The sequence below is a fragment of the Stegostoma tigrinum genome, chromosome 9 (assembly GCF_030684315.1).
Source record: "Stegostoma tigrinum isolate sSteTig4 chromosome 9, sSteTig4.hap1, whole genome shotgun sequence".
Lineage (NCBI taxonomy): Eukaryota > Metazoa > Chordata > Chondrichthyes > Orectolobiformes > Stegostomatidae > Stegostoma > Stegostoma tigrinum.
The window spans coordinates 79,512,372-79,529,454 of NC_081362.1; the positions used below are offsets into that span (position 1 = coordinate 79,512,372).

The 17,083-nt window shown below is 42.5% G+C and overlaps 1 protein-coding gene across 9 annotated transcripts in view; it reads left to right on the top strand.

The window, feature by feature from the left end:
• prkd3 (protein kinase D3) overlaps positions 1–17,083 on the top strand; it is a 388,805-nt gene that overhangs the window by 218,666 nt on the left and 153,056 nt on the right. Inside the window, exon 1 of one of the 9 annotated variants that reach the window (XM_059648672.1) lies at positions 2,633–2,717. The exons of the other annotated variants lie outside the window; for them this stretch is intronic. The gene's annotated coding sequence lies outside the window, so the exon portion shown is untranslated. Of the gene's footprint in view, positions 1–2,632; positions 2,718–17,083 lie in introns of those variants that run through there. 9 annotated transcript variants of the gene reach the window in all.

A 17,083-nucleotide genomic window follows, 5' to 3' on the forward strand; every position in this document is an offset into this window, starting at 1 on the left:
AGATGCAGTCTTTCCAGCAGTATTTTCTTAACTTTAAAAGCCTCTTGCTTGGTTATTAATACCACGTCAGAAGTTAGATACCAAAACAGGTTGAATGGTACAGAAATAAATTACCAGCAGGTGACACGTATGTAAAGCTGTCTGCCGATTAGCTGTTGTATTTCTCTAAAATAGTGATTGCCCTTTGAATACATTTCCTTGATTGTAAAGTGATTGGGTAGTTGTGAAATCATTTAAGATAACAGTTCTTTTCTGTTATCTTTTGCCTTTTGAACAAATGAGCAAGTAAAGAGAATGAGTCAAATATTCAACTGTTTGTGTTATTTCACATGTTGATTCATTGTACAGCTGCTGAAATGTCTCTGACCGAGACATTTCTCACTTCATGTTTTGTTAAAATTTAGATGTACTCAGAAGAATGTTTGTCCGCTGACGTAGTAGCATTGACCAAAACTTGGCTTAAGCCAAAACAGAACTTGATACCTAACATCCTGGTTTATAAGGCTTCTGGGAGAAAGAGTGGGTGAAAAAGGAGATATAGTAGTCTTTGATCTTGAACAAAAAGCAGTTACCAAATTAGATCTATATGAGTAGCATTGAAAAACCAGGGAAGGAGTGATTTTGTTGGAAGGTGACCTTGTTGGGTATTTATTATCAACCTCCAAATGGGAGGAGGAAGTAGAAGAGAGCAATTGTAGGTAAATTATTAAAATCTGTAGGACAAGTTGTGTTGAGATAGTTGGTGATTTCCATTAATCTGGAGTACGCTAGGGTGGAAAAAAGGAGTGTATGGGATACGGAAAGGGAGAAATTCTTCCATTTCCAGTCCTACCAGGGAGGGACCTGTGCTGGATCCAGTCTAGGAATTGAGACAGGACAAGTGGAGAATGTCAGAGTGAGGAGCACTTGGGAAATAGAATTCACAATATAATAATAATAAATATTAATCATAGAAACAGGCCCTTCAGCCCAACAAGTCCACACTGACTCTGAGCATCCCACCCAGACCCATCCCCCTATAACCCACCTAATCTGCTCATCCCTGAACACTGGGCAATTTAGCATTGCCAATCCACCTAGGCTGCGCATCTTTGGATTGTGGGAAGAATCCGGAAAACATGGAGGAAACCCAAGATAACAAAGTGTGGAGCTGGATGAACACAGCAGGGCAAGCAGCATCTCAGGAGCACAGAAGCTGACGTTTTGGGCCCAGACCCTTCATCAGACAGGGGGATGGGGAGAGGGAACTGGAATAAATAGGGAGAGAGGTGGAGGTGGACCGAAGATGGAGAGAAAAGAAGATAGGTAGAGAGGTGAGTACAGGTGGGGAGGTAAGGAGGGGATAGGTCAGTCCAGGGAAGACGGACAGGTCAAGGAGGCGGGATGAGGTGGTAGGTAGGAAATGGAGGTGCGGCTTGAAGTGGGAGGAATGGATGGGTGAGAGGAAGAATAGATTAGGGAGGCAGAGACAGACTGGGCTGGTTTTGGGATGCAGTGGGGGGAGGGGTTGAGCTGGGCTGGTTTTGTGATGCAGTGGCGGGGGGGAAGGGGACGAGTTGGGCTGGTTTTGTGATGCACTGGGGGGAGGGGAAGACACTGGGAGAATGTGCAAACTCCACACTGTCAGTTACCCAAGGGTGCAATAGAATCCTGGGTCTCTGGTGCTGTGAGGCAGCAGTGCTGACCACCGAGCCACTGTGCCATCCCAAATTGGAAGAAGATAGAAATCAGTTCAGGTTTGAGATCCCAGGCTGGAAAAGGGCAGATATTAGGTGTCTAAAATGTTGAAATGGAGCAAGTTAGATAAAAAAAAGATGAAAAATGGAAAATTTCAAGAGAGGTAAATAAGGTGCAACCTTATATCCATGGTATATATCCATGAGAAATAAATATGGGGTATCCAAAGCTAGTGTACCATGGATGACTAAGGATATTGATTTTTTTAAAAAAGGAAGGAAAAGAAGAATTTGATGCATACCAGATTTATAATAGCAGTAGAATTCACGAAGAATATCTCAAACTTAGGAGAGAGGGTAAGGCTGAAATCAGGAAGGCGAAGAGGAAGCATGAGGAAAGGATGGAAGGCTGTGCTAAAATAAATAGCAAAATGTTCTTTGAACATTACTAATATTAAAAGATAGGTGAAGGATAGAGTGGGGCCCATAAGGAACATACAGGATCAGTTGCTCACTGAAATAAAGGGTATGGTCGAGGTACTGAATGAATATTTTACTTCTGTCTTTACCAGTCTAGAAGATAGTGTTGCCAGGGCTGGAACTAGTTAAAGTTCGGATGAAGAGACTGCGAGTTACTCAAGTTGAACAAGTATCAAAAGGTGAACGTGGTAACCATCACATGCACAGTGGCTGCTACCCAGACCAAAAGAGGAAAGGGATTGTAGTCCTGGTACATTATTGAAGGATCTAGTGCTTAGCAGCAAGACATGGACGTCTCCGTTGGAAGATATTGACAAGAGGGTCAGGGATAAAACAGAGCTTGACCGGAAATCTACACTGCACCACCAGAGAATAACAGCTTGGATCAACTCCTTGCCAGGAGGTGGGGTGAAGACAACAAAGGATGCAAAAAAAAATTCCAAGGAAGAGTCACTTGACTCAATTTCTCTCACCAGATGCTGCCAGACTTGCTGACCTTACCAGCAATTTCTGTTTTTTCAACAAAAAAACCGTTCGGCCTTGATAGCTGACTATTCCCAGGTAATGTGTTTCAATCAAGTGCGGTATTAAATTAGCAAAAGGGCATTGTTTCCCTTAACTATTCGTGATACTTATTTGGGAATATTTCTGACATTTTTTTGAGAGTAAAATAGTGAATTGGTTAAGTTAAAGTATGCTCTCTGCCCTGTATATTCATTTTGACTGAGGTTAACTGTTGTCTCAGACAGAGACAGGCAACAATGGTAACAATGACCCAGTTGAAAATGGGTGTTGAGCAACTGTGCAGTGTAATGATAGACAATGAAGAGGTGCTAAAAAGGCTGCAGGACTCCAGATAGTGAAGAAGCTCAGACTGGATGGGATGGATCTTAGATTGTTGGGAGAGGCAAGGGAGCACAGTGTGGAGTCCTTGACAGAAATTTTCTATGTCTGTCTCAACACAGGATTAGTCCTGGGGATCTGGAACGTTGCGAATGTGACACTGTTCTTTAAGAAAGGGACAAAAGATAATCCAGGAAACTACAGACCTCTCAGTTTTGACATCAATAGTGGGAAAACTGATGGGAGCCGTAAATATACCATTAGAGAAAAATAAGCTAATGCTAGACAGTCAACGTAACCTTGGCAAGGCTAGGTCTTGTCTGACAAATTCAATTGAATTCTTTGAGTTGTCACTGGCAATAGATTAGGGTAATGCTGTGGATGTTGTATATTTGGACTTTGAGAAAGCATTAGATACAGTGCTGTATGGCAGGTTAGTTCATAAATTTGAAATGCTTGGAATTGGGAGGGATCTTGTTCAAATAGGTCAATGGGCTGAAAATGGCAGACAGAGTTCAAACTGGATAAATGTGAGGTATTGCATTATAGTACAACACACAAGGGTTGAGCTTATACAATTAATGATAGGGCCTTGGGGCCGTGTTGTAGAACAGGGACCTAGGGGAGCACATGCATAATTCTTTGAAGTTTGCATCACATACAGACAGATGGTTAGAAAGGTCTTTGGCATGATTGCCTTCATTGCTCAGTGGGGGTTGGGAAGTCATGTTGAGGTTGTACAAGATATTCGTGACACCTCTTCTGGAATACTCTGTCGAGTTCTGGTTGACAAGTTATAGGAAGGATATTATCAAGCAGGAGAGGGTTCAGATGTGATTTATCAGGACATTGCCAGGTACGAAAGATTTGAATTAGAAACCAAGGCTGGATAGGCTGGGACTTTTTTCACTGAAGTGTAGGAGGTTGTAAGGCAACCTGATAGAAGTTAACAAAGTAACGATGGGACGGATAAAGTTAATGATAATAACTTATCGGGTCTAGGCCCGAAACGTCAGCTTTTGTGCTCCTGAGATGCTGCTGGGCCTGCTGTGTTCATCCAGCCTCACATTTTATTATCTTGGATTCTCCAGCATCTGCAGTTCCCATTATCACTAAAGTTAATGATAGTTATGTTTTCCCTAGGCTGGGGGATTTCAAGGCTAGGGGGCACATTTTTAAGGTGAGAGGAGAGAGATTTAAAATAGACATGAGGGGCAAATTCTTTTACCAAGAACGGTTCATATGTGGAATGAACTTCCTGATGAAGTGTCGGATGCAGGTACAACATTTAAAAAGACAATTGGGTGGATACATGAATAGGAAAGGTTTGGACGGATATGGGCAAGAAGAGTTAAATGTAACTAGTTTCATTTGGGATTATGTTCGGCATGGACTGGTTGGACTGAAGTGTCTGTTTCCACGCAGCGTGACTGTATGACTCTCTGTGTCCTTGGCAGCATGGATTGGAAGTTGGCTAAAAGATAGGGAACAGAGGGTAGATATGGATGGGCATTTCTCAGATGGGAGACAAACTGAAAGTGGTGTTCTCCAGGGATCAGTATTGGGACCCTTGCTTTTCCCAGTTTTGCAAACAATTTGGAAAAGGGTTTTGAGGGCAAAATCCCTAAATTTGTGTATGATAATAAGCTGGGGAGTACAGTCAATTGTGAGCACGATACTGAGTGACTTCAGAGAGACATTGACAACTTAGCCAAATGGGCAGGCAACTGACAGATGAATTTCAATGCAGAGAAATGTGAGGGTAATGCATTTTAGGTAGATGAAAGAATGAGGGACAATAGAGTTTCAATGGTACAACCTTGAGGGGAGTACAGGAGCAGAGAGTTCTTGGGGTTCATAGAAGTAATTCTCTGAAAGTGGACAGGCAATTTGACACAGGATCTCTTCGGCCTTGAAACTGCTCGACCATGTCCTGAAGCAAACCAGGCCACCTATCTTCTTTACTCTCCATCTTCGGTCCGCCTCCCCCTCTCTCCCTATTTATTCCAGCTCCCTCTCCCCATCCCCCTCTCTGATGAAGGGTCCAGGCCCGAAACGTCAGCTTTTGTGCTCCTGAGATGCTGCTTGGCCTGCTGTGTTCATCCAGCCTCACATTTTATTATCAGGCAATTTGACACAGTTGTTAAGGCTGTTGGGTCTTTGAGTTTATAAGTAGTGGCATTGACTATCAAAGCAAGAAAGTGATGCTACTCCTCGATGGATCGTGCCACATTTTGAGTGTTGAGCTCAGTTCTGGGCATCTTACAGGAAGAAGAATGTTAAAGCCCTGGAGGTGGTGCAAAGAAGATTTACTAGAATGACACCAGGAATGAGGGATTTTAGGTACAAGGAAAGATAAGAGAAATTGAGCTTATTCACCCTGGAGGAGGGAAGATTGAGAGGCGACCTTTACTGAGGTGTTCAGAATTATGAGCAATTTTGATAGGGTAAATACAGGATATTCTGTCTCCACTAGTTGGTATGTCAGTAAATAGGGGTCACAATTTCAAGACTGTCAGCAAGAGAGCTAGGTGCAAGCCTCTTTATTCGGAGACTTGTTAAGATTTGGAATGCACTGAATGGGAAAGTGGTAGAGTTGGGTTCAATCTGAAGTTTTAAAAGAGAGCTGGATATGTATTTGTAAGAAATGAATTTAGAGGGTGACGGAGATATGGCTGAGAATGGGACAAGCAAGGTAGTTCTTTTAGGATCTGATATAGACATGATAGGTCAATTAGCCTCATTCTGTACTGTGACATTCAATGGTTAGGGCGGCATGGTCATTCAGTGGTTAGCACTGCTGCCTCGTACTTCAGGGACCCGGGGTTTGATTCCATCCTTGGGTGACTGCCTGTGTGGAGTTCGCACATTCTCCCCGTGTCTGCGTGAGTTTCCTCACACGCTCCAAAGATTTGCATGCTAGCTGGGTTGGCCATGCTAAACTGCCTGTAGTGTTCAGGAATATGTAGATTCAGTGGGTTGTAGAGGGATAAAATGAGGGTCAGTGTGGACTTGTTAGGCCGAAAAGCCTGTGTCCACACTGTTGGGATTCAGTGATGATGACTTCTTGACGACTGGTTCAGAATTTGCAGAAACTCAAGAGCAGGCTATTTATTTTCAGAGTTAATAGAATTATACTGCTCAGAAGGGGTTTTTTTGACCCAACATGCTTGTACTGATTAATTGGAAGAACTTTCCAAGCAGTTGTGCTCCCTTCCTCTTTCAAGAAGCTCGGTAATTTCTTTTTCAAGTATATATACAATTTCCATTTGAAAGTTACTCTTGAGTCTACACCCACCATCTTCTCAGCAATTGCAATACAGGTCAGCACACAAGCATTGCTTTAGATGATGCAGTGCAAGCTACGTTTTGCTTTGAAGGAATGAATGAGGATGCAAAACCAGAACAGATATCTGTAATAATGTTTTTCAACCCCACAAGTTCCTTTATCTCATGCAGCTGCTGTGTGGGTTTGCTGGGGTAATGTATCAGGTGTTTAGTAGAAAGTTTGTACTGAAACGGCAGTGCATGGCTTGCTGCCTTCTAGCTCAACAGTTTCCTGTATCAGACCACATCAGGGCTTTTTAACTAACTTCCTTATGTTACAGCTGGTTGTGTCTTTTGTGCGATGTTTACTTGAGTAAAGAAGCTATCTTATTGTGCAGACCATGTTAATACCATATAAGTAATTAATTGTGATTGAAACACAATGGTTAGCTTTTAATTTGCTAAGCCATCTTCATCCCTTTCACTTGCGCTGTAAGATTTGCTTCTTAGTATGAGCTTCAGCCCCAGCTGGCAGCCTAGGTGAAGTAGCAGCCAGAAACTTGAATGTATTTTCTGTCTTCCTTTCAAATGCAAAGATTTGAGGAAGACATCTAGATACCTCTTTTTGTTAGACCTCTTTCAGACATTTTTGGTTCGCAACTTCAGTTGAATTTTTCCTTACTTATGTGGGTCAATAGTTTTTGCCCATCCTAAATTGCCCTTTAGAAAACAGAGTTGAGCTGCGTTCTTGAAACACTGCAGTCCTTTTGGTTTCCGTGTACCCATGGTGCTATTAAAGAGGGAATTCCAGGATTTTGATCCAGCCCAACTGGAGGAATAGTGATGTACTTCTAGGTCAGGTTGGTGAGTGACTTGGAGAGGAATTTGCAGGTGGTACAGGTTTGTCTGTCTAATAAACCTTAGTGATTTGTTACAGGACATCTGTAAATAAGACATTCTCTTCCTCCTGAGCATCCATGGTGGAGGAATGAATGTTTGTAGCGGGTCTACCTGAATTGTACATGTCACAACCTCCACTTCTCTTGCCCAAAATTTCTTTGATCTGTGATCTTAGTCTTTATACAATCACCTAAAGGGAATAGCTATTCGTTATCTTCCTCCTTCTAATCCTGTTGCAATTTGCATACTTCAGTCATACCTTTCCTTAATGTCTGCTGCTGCGTTGAGAAGTAAGGCAAATTTTCCAGCCTGAGATTGGAATTAAAATGGCTCATCCTTGGAATCAATCTGTTGAATCAATGCACTCTCTCAAGGACATTTGTATGCTTCCTCAAGAGCTGAATTCCAGACGTGGGATGAGAATGATAGCCCTTCAAATCAAGGCCACATTTGACTGAAGTGGCATCAAAGACCCTAGAAAAATTGGAATTGTTGTGTACTGGGGGCAAATTCTCTGCTGGTTGGAGTCATAGTTGGCACATAGGAAGATGGTGGTTGTTCTTGGAGGCCAATCATCTCAGCTCTAGGATACTTCTGCAGGGGTTCCTCAGGATTGTGTTCTAGTCCCAAGCAGCTTCATCAATGACCCTTCCTCCATCAGAAAGTCAGATGGTCACCATTGATTGCACAATGTTCAGCATAATACGTGACTCCTCTGATACTGAAGCTGTTCATGTTCAAATGCGAGAAGATTTGGACAATATCCAGGCTTGGGCTGACAAGCAGTGAGTAACATCTGCGCCACACAAATGCCAGGCAATGGCCATCTCTAATTACAGAAAATCTCACCACTCCCCTTGTCATTCAGTGCTGTTGTCAACACTGAATCCCCCATTATCAACATTCTGCGTGTTAACATTGATCAGAAACTCAACTGAACTTGCTACATAAGCAAAGTGGCTATAAGCGGAGGCCAGAAGCTTGGAATACTGTAGTGAGTAACTCACCACCTGACTCCCCAAAGCCTGTCCATAATCTACAAGACACAAGTCAGGAGTGTGATGGAATTCTGTCCACTTGCCACGATAGGTACACTCCAACAATACTCAAGATGTTTGACACATCCAGGACAAAGCAACCTCCTTAATTGGCACCGCATCAACTTCCTCCACCACTGACACATAATCAGCAACGTGTGGTATCTACAAGATGCACCGCAGGAATTCAAGGCTTAGACAGCACCCTCCAAATCTATGACCACTTCTACCTAGAAGAACAAGGGTGGTAGATATATGGATCACCACCAATTGAAAGTTCATCTTCAAGCCACTCAACATCCTGACTTGGAAATGTTCCTTAAGTATCGCTGGGTCAAAACACTGGAATTCCCTCACTAAGAAAATTTTAGCTCAACCTACAGCACGTGCACTGCAGTGGTTCAAAAAGGCAGCTCACCAGCACCACCTCAAGTACAGTCGGGGCTAAGTAATAAATGTCCTGGTTCGTTCACCAAGACAATCTAGGCCATCTTACGTGAGGAGCTGTTTTATGCCCTTCACTATTTGCTAAGTTCTGCCTGTTTCACAACAGCCATATAATAAATTGATTCTTTACCCATTTGAGCATTGTAAATATTTGAATGCACAAACAGTGTAAATTAGGTTTCACTTCCATTAAGCAGTTCAAGACATTTTACTTAATCTACATACAATACTTTAGAGCTTGAAACACTGTCCTGAACTTCACAGAAGTATCCATATTTGCCATCACTTTTATGTGAAACTGGCATTAACCCCGGGATCTTTTATATGTTAAAAATCCAAATGTTCCTAAATCTGCCTTGGTGGCAAACTTTCAGAAATTACTGAACTGACATGTCAGTGGCAGTTCTGTATATGTATGAAATGGATTTCCTGTGGATTTTCAGTAGACGTTTGATAAGGTAAAATTGTTTTCAAAAATGTATGGAATGCGCATGATATTGAAAGCAATGTGAGTGGCCAGGGAACAGAAATTAGGAAAACCTGGATGCTGAAATGAGAATTATTGTGTACCTTGAGAATTAATGTTAGAACTTGTTTTATACTCCACTTTGAGTCATTTGGATGATCAGCAATGATAGTAAACCGTGTTAGTGATTCTCGTGTATTTTTTGCATTTTGTTATGTTTGAATGAAATCACTTGTTTAACACAGATGTGGCATACCCAGGTTTTCAAAGCTCAGCACAAAAAACAATGCTGACAAAGCTCCATACTTTGATTTGTGTTCTTAGTACATGGACATGCATGTGAGACATCTTCAAATCCAGCACTACAACGTTGCAAGATAATAAAATGTGAGGCTGGATGAACACAGCAGGCCAGGCAGCATCTCAGGAGCACAAAAGCTGACGTTTCGGGCCTAGACCCTTCATCAGAGAGGGTCTAGGCCCTTCATCTGATGAAGGGTCTAGGCCCGAAATGTCAGCTTTTGTGCTCCTGAGATGCTGCCTGGCCTGCTGTGTTCATCCAGCCTCACATTTTATTATCTTGGATTCTCCAGCATCTGCAGTTCCCATTATCTCTCTACTACAACGTGGCAGTTGCTTTTATGCAAAATTTCTTGAATCAACACTGTGCAGTATGCCTTTTTGGAGGGCTGTCAATTCTGGAGGCTTTTCTGGAATTAAGCCATGTGACCTTCTGACCACATGACACCCAACGTGTTTTATTAGCTAATTGAAGACTTGATAGCAAAGACCAATGAATAGAAAAATGGAAAACAAGAACAGATATAGTCTGTTCGGTTCTTCGAGTCTGCTGCTATTCAGTATGATTCTGACTGATCATCCAAGACAGTGTCCTGTTCCTGCTTTCTCCCCATGCCTTTTGATCCCTTTAATTCTAAGAACTATATCTAACTCCTCCTTGAAACATTCAATGGGTTAGCCTCAACCTCTTTTGTGGCGGAGAATTCTGCAGGCTCATCACTCTCTGGGTGAAGAAATGTCTCCTCATTGCAGTCCTAAGTGGTGTATCCATATACAAAAACTGTGATTCCTGATTCCAGATGCCACGGTCATTGGGCGTATTCTTCCGACATTTATTCCATCTAACCCTGTCAGAATTTAATAAGTTTCTTTGAGATTTCCAGTATGATTGCAGTAAGACATCCCTACTCCCATACTTTACTTGACGAGGTAGATGCTGAGAGGATGTTTCCCCTCATGGGAGAGAATAGGACCAGAGGGCATAGTCCCAGAATAATGTGGTGCCACTTTAAGACTGAGATGAGGAGAAATCTTGTATTTCGGAAGGTTGCATTTCTTTGCAACTTCTTGCCACAGAGAGCTGTCGGGGCAGAGTTCTCGTGTTCATTTAAGGCTGAAATTAATAGATCTTTGATCAGTAGGGGAAATCCAGGGTTACAGGGAAAAGGCAAGAAAGTAGACACAGGGAAAAGGCAGGAAAGTAGACACAGGGAATGTTAGATCAGCCATGATCCTGCTGAACAGCTGAGCAGGCTTGACAGGCTGAATGATCCAACTCGGGTTCCTATTTCCTATGGTCTGTGGCACTTGAATCCTCTGGCTAACATACCATTTGCTGCTGTAACTGTGTAAGGTTACTTCCAGTAACTGGTGTGCAAGGACACCCAAGTCTTTTTGCGTTGGTTCCTTGCCCAAGCTATTGGCAATTCAGATAATCTGCCTTCCTGTTTTTTGCTACCAAAGCGGCTAAAGCCACATTTATCCACGTTATGCCTCAGCAACCATACGTTTGCCCACTCATTCAATTTATCCAAATAACACTGAAGCATCATCTCTCCATCCGCCTCACAGTTTACCCTCTCACTCAGCTCTATGTTATCTGCAAACTTGGAGATATTACTTTTAGTTCCCTGATCTAAATCATTAATATAAATTGCTGGGTCTGAGCACTGATCCTTGTGATACCCACTAGTCACTGGCTTTCATGCAAAAAATGACCCATTTATTTCACTTTTGTTTCCTGTGTGCCAACCAGGCCTCTATTCATGATGTCAGTACACTACATCCAATCCCAGACAATACAGTGCAGGCATTGCTGGTAGAATTTCTCTGGTCTTATGTGTTGAAAATGCGAAGTTTAGATCTCACTGCAAGACAAGAATGAAGTGACACCTGATGTTTTGTATGTTTGGGTTTTTGTTGATTGTGGAAGTTTGTAGTGTCAAACATTTGCTCATCTGCACAACAATGTGGGCATTTACCTCCAGTAGGTATGTTACCTGATGACATAATACCTCAGTTACCTCCCATAACAAGACTTGGGTAATGTAATACTGAAAGATTTGATATCTTGCAGCTCCTCTTATGTACATATAGTACAGTCAGATGCTTCAGTGTTCAGTCTATACTAAGTTTTCCATTTTTGAACAGTAGCACATTTTCAACAGCATGTTGTCCTTCAAGTGATCCTAGTTAAGATGGGGTCGGAGACCATTATACCCTCAGTTCTCAGTGATGCCATTGTGAGTATGCGTCTTAAAGTTACACTGCATACTAACTGTGAGACATTAAACTTGCTGCTGGTATAAATGATGCAAGATTAAACAGCCCAGCTTATTTTCTGAAGAAGGGTCTAGGCCCAAAACGTCAACCTTCCTGCTCCTCTGATGCTGCTTGGCCTGCTGTGTTCATCCAGCTCTACAACTTGTTATCTCAGTTGGTGTTGGATCTTTGTGTCAATGGTGGCCTTTTGAGAGAGGTGGTTGTCAAGATGTAGGAACAGTGTCTCTTTCAAAAATTTTTTTTATTTACTGTGTATTAGTACTGATTCTTCACACTCTTGTATGGAAGCACTTACTGGAGAGGTGGTTTCGTTTCTCTTTTTAAAGGTGGCCATTGTCAGGTAATATTCAGGCCACATAAATACCGATCAGTTATCAAAGGTCCATGGGTTGGCTTTTTTTTTTGAACATATAGCTAGAATTGTTAACATATGCAACTGAACAGTTTTCCCCCCACCAAATCACCATGACCGGGATTTGCATTTTAAAATTTAAAAAAATTTTTAATCGTCACCTGTTGCTAGTATAGTACAAATGTAACTATGGAAGATAAGCACACAGCCAGCAGATCTGACTCCCTGTACAGCATGCTGCTTGGAACTATTTATAGCCCAGGATCAGACCCACAAGGAGGTCCTCCAATCTCCCACATCCTCTCCGCACCAGATGACTAAAGACCAGGAGTGTGGGGGTGAAGTGCATGCAAAAACACGACAAAATTGGGTGTGCATTATTTTGTTTTTAATACTCAGAAATGTTCTCACACACAAATGAGCGACTTTCCCATCACTAAACCACCATGAAATTTTTTTGTGTTTTTGTTTGCAGCTTACTGCCGCCAGTAAAACACTTGTGTAGCCAGTTAGATATTTACAAGCAAAGCCCTTTAAGGGCAACTGGGTCTCTCTTTTTTTTTAAATACCCAGAAGTGCAACTATGCACAACTTATTGACTTTCCCACCACCAAAATCACTGCAAATTTTTGTTTTGTTTCTTTTTTCACTTTAACTACCATCAGTAATCACCCGTGTACCCAGCTAGACATTTTCAAGCAAAGCCCGTAAAGGCAACTAGGTCTACTTTTTTTTTAAACCTATTTTTCCTATTTTTAACCTATTTTTCTAATCAACCTATTCAGACTCAGGAGCAGGTGGGACTTGAACCTGCACCTCCTGACCCAAACGTAGAGATTCTACAACTGTGCCACAAGAGGGCCCTCTTGGTCTACTTTGTTTTGACAGGCAGTTGCTAACAGCTGGAATCGAACCCAGACCCCGAGCACCTCAAGGCAGCAGCACTAACCACTGAACCAAGATGCTACCCTGAGTCTACTTTTTATAAAGGGTGTTGGTGATGAGTATCAGCTGGGCAGGCCATTGTTTGTTACCATTGATTAGTAATTCCCTGTGGGCCTTGTAGGAGTTATCACATCCTCCCCCCTCGTCCCTGTGATGAAGATGTTTCTGGCATTGCTTTGCAGATGGCCCCATTCCTGGTGCTGTCTGGGAGTGTTTGGAGGGGCCTATAATCAATAGGCAAATATCTCTTCCATGAAAACCTACAAAGGGTCAATGCAGGGGGCTCAAACTCAGTAGTTACCTCCCACCGACCTTCCGCTGCTTCTATCTCCATCTCCAGATCTTCAGGACTGGCTCAGAGGCTTTTAATGGGTGGAATTTCCCGTCTGCAGGTTAGTGTGAAGATTGCTGATGATGTTATGTCAGTTGCCTCTCTGGAAAGTTTCTACCAACAGATGTGGTTGATGTGGTTTTTTTTTTCTGTGTTCTCCTCCGTTTTAATTCTGCATGATTCCAGTCCCCCGTTTTATAAGGATAACTCCCGGAATTCACGGAGAGCTATAACCAAAGTTCCTCACAGTACCCTTTCACCCATCCTCAAATAGCCTGGCTGACTGGTAGTTGAGGTATTCAAAAGTAGCAAGAGAAAGCAAACTACAGGTTCTGTATATCTCCCGGTTTAAAATCTATGCAGCCTTTGCCCATCGTGGCACTTCTTTAGTGTTGTTGATTCAATTCAGTCTTGGCACCCAAGATTGGAAAAGTCAAGCTGAGTCTGGTCTGAAGCCGTCAGTCCATCAATTCGTATAGCTCCTCAGGCACCAGTCCCATCATTACATGCATCATTGATCTATAGTTGAAGAGGAAACATCAAGCTTCATGTCCACAGAACCTGTAGTTACTTTCTCTTACTACTTTTGAATATCTTGACCACTGCTCAGCTAGACCATTTGAGAATGCTTGATTGGGTGCTGTTCAGATGTGCCTTACTCCATTTTATCTTCATGAAAGTCTGAAAGTCCCCACAAGTAAACAGGGTGCCATTTGTCTGTTACAAGGACCTTGGGTATACTATGTGTACAATAAGATTGGCAGAGTTTTTCAATGGCATTTTAAGAGGTAATGGAGGCCATTTGGCGCATGTTGGTCTATTTTGAATTAGCATTGATAAGAATTAAGAACGTAAAGCCCATAAATGATACTGTGAAATTTTCCTATACTCTCAACCAGGGTTTTCCCAGCCATTTCCGCGGGTACGATGAGGCTGCTGGTGGGGTTTCTGGTTTTCCTGGCAGATTTTGTACCGCTTGACCAGTTTTATGATATCTGTGTCTTTGCCAAAACACCAAACACAGCTCCTTGAGAACATTTTCATTTTAGAAATTCCAGAGTGGCCATCGTGCAATTCCTGAAGTGTTGATCGCTGCCCCGGGTGTGAGACAACCTCCCAGGTTCCTCACAGGTAATACCTTCTGTACCCAGCTGCTGACATTTTGAGATAAAGGGTTTCAGTTCTCTGTAGGACATCGTTGTGGTCTAATATGTAGGATTATATGACATGGGTTCAACCACTGTATGGTCCTTTTGGGCGCAAGCCTGGATTTGCTTGGTAGATACTGGTACTGTGTCCATGAAGTTCAATGTCATGATGACTTCATCCAGTTTTGGGGATGAAGGTAGGCTGGTAGATGGCGCCAGGCACCTCGAGGCATATCTGCATTGGCTATTTGTCTAATTGGACAACATTTCAATGTATATTCGTAGGCACTAAATAGTGCCTAGCATTGGATTTGGTGGAATCATCCATAGGTGGAATCATGTCCTCTTCTTTGAAGAGGCTAGGTGGAGGTTTATGATCAATTACTATGGCGAAATGCTGACCAGAGACATACTGGTGGAACTTCTTCACTGCGAATACCTTCTTTCTCAATCTGGGCATACTTCCTTTCTGCCTCATGCTCTGTCCCATCATCCCAGTGGTGCAATGATACCACCCCTATCCCAAAGGGAGAGGCATTACAGGTTACACTGAGTGGTCTTGGGGGTCATAATGAGCTAATGTACTTGTTGACAGTAGTTGTTGTTTGGTTGCAAAGGCATTCTCCTGTGGCATTTGCCACGACTAGTTCTGACTGTTTTTCGCGCAGGCCGTGGAATGGTACCAGCAGGATGTTGGTATGAATTTCACATAATTCATGAGACCGAGAAAAGATTTCACTTCACTGTGCTCCTTGGAGACAGAGCCCTTTTTATGGCCTTTGCCTTCTCTCCCACATTGTGTAGTCCGTCCTTGTTAACTTTGTACCTAAGGTTCCTCACGTCATTTACCCAGAATAGTTTTCCCTTTACAGAAATGCCAGCCATAGGAAAAAAACCTCCTCTGCACTCTCCAAATATTTTGCAGAATCTGTGTAAAGCTTGGCCATAGCAGCTTTTATCTTCTCAAGTGTTATGGACCAGACCAGACCCTCTCAAAATACTTTAAGGATACAGCCAAGACCCTAACGACTTCTTATTTCAAAGGCACATATAAAGTGTTGTATTCCAGATGTGATTTGACCAGTCAAACTACTTGATGTTAAACAAAGCACAATTTATTCAAACTCTATAGTTAAAATACAACAAAAGAAAGAACTTAGAATAACTTAACTCTTTTGGAAAACTTAACAGAATAATACACAGTAATTATTACTAATTAACTGTTCCAATATAGTAACATCGCCTTAAACGCATGCCTTGGCAAGAAGTCAAACTCAGAAATTGCATTTTCTCACATGCACTGCCCACAGTTGGAAGAGAAACTCTAGTTTCCAGCTGTAACCAAGAGGGGAAAAAATAGTTTCTACTTCTTCAGAACTCCAGTAGCTTCTGAATCTAAAAGCTTTTAAAAAAACTAGAAATCCAGGTTTATGAGATCTGGCAACATCCATCGAACCTGTTTCTATTATTCCACCTTTTAAAAAATTCCCAAGGCCTCACAGGCTGTTTACATTACTACAGACTGCTGAATACCTCTCATTCAATCTCTCTCTTGAACGAAACCAGGACAAAACACACCTCTTAAAGCCACAGCATGGTCACACCAAGGCATCATTGAACACTTTGGGATACTTCCCAGGATTGTCATATGGATCGGGCCAGTCACTTTCGGTGGGGTCACTGTCAAGAAGACCAATCTAACTTCTGTGGCGGTGACTGTGGGTGCAGGTGCTTCTGAGTCCGAGATGTAAAGTTGGGCAACCCTGACCAAACAAAGAATACAAGCAGGCCCTTTTCTAAGGCTATCAGAGACACCAGAGGCAATAGTAAACTAAGTTTGAAACCCAGAAAACCAACCGGACACCCTTTGTTCGTTACATGCCATAACGGACAACAAAGTGAAGTAGACCAGAATTGCAGGCAGCAGTACATCCCTACCCGACGAGCTTGATACATTCTACACTTGCTTTGAACAGGAGGTCAGTGAAACCATGTCACCTATCCTAACCACCTCAGATGCACCTCTGCCCAGAATCACCATTGCAGTAATTAGGGTAGCCTTCTTGAGAGTGAACCTACAGAAAGTAACTAGCCTAGGTGGAGTCCCCAGCTGTGTACTCGGATCCTGCATGGACCAACTGGTGGGAGTATTCACAGATACCTTTAACCTCTCGTTAACTACGATCTGAAGTCCCAATCTACTTTAAGAAGACCACCATCATCTCAGTGCCAAAGAAAAATCATGCAATATGCCTCAATGACTACTGTCCTGTGGCTCTGATCGTCATAACTATGAAGTGCTTTGAGAGTCTAGTAATGGCTTATATCATCTTCAGCCTACCAAATTACCTTAATTCTTTGTGATTTACCTCCCGGTGCAACAGGTCCACAGTTGAAACCAGCTCCCTGGCCGATACTTATCCCTGGAACATCTGGATAACAAGGATATTACGTCAAGCTGCTACTTTTTGACTGTGGTTTTGCCTTCAACACCATGGTCCAACTCGACCTTGCTGACCAGACTTCCTAAATTAATTGAGTCATACTTTCCAGCATTTGGCCCATATCCCTCGAAACCCTTCCTGTCCATGTACCCATCCACATGCCA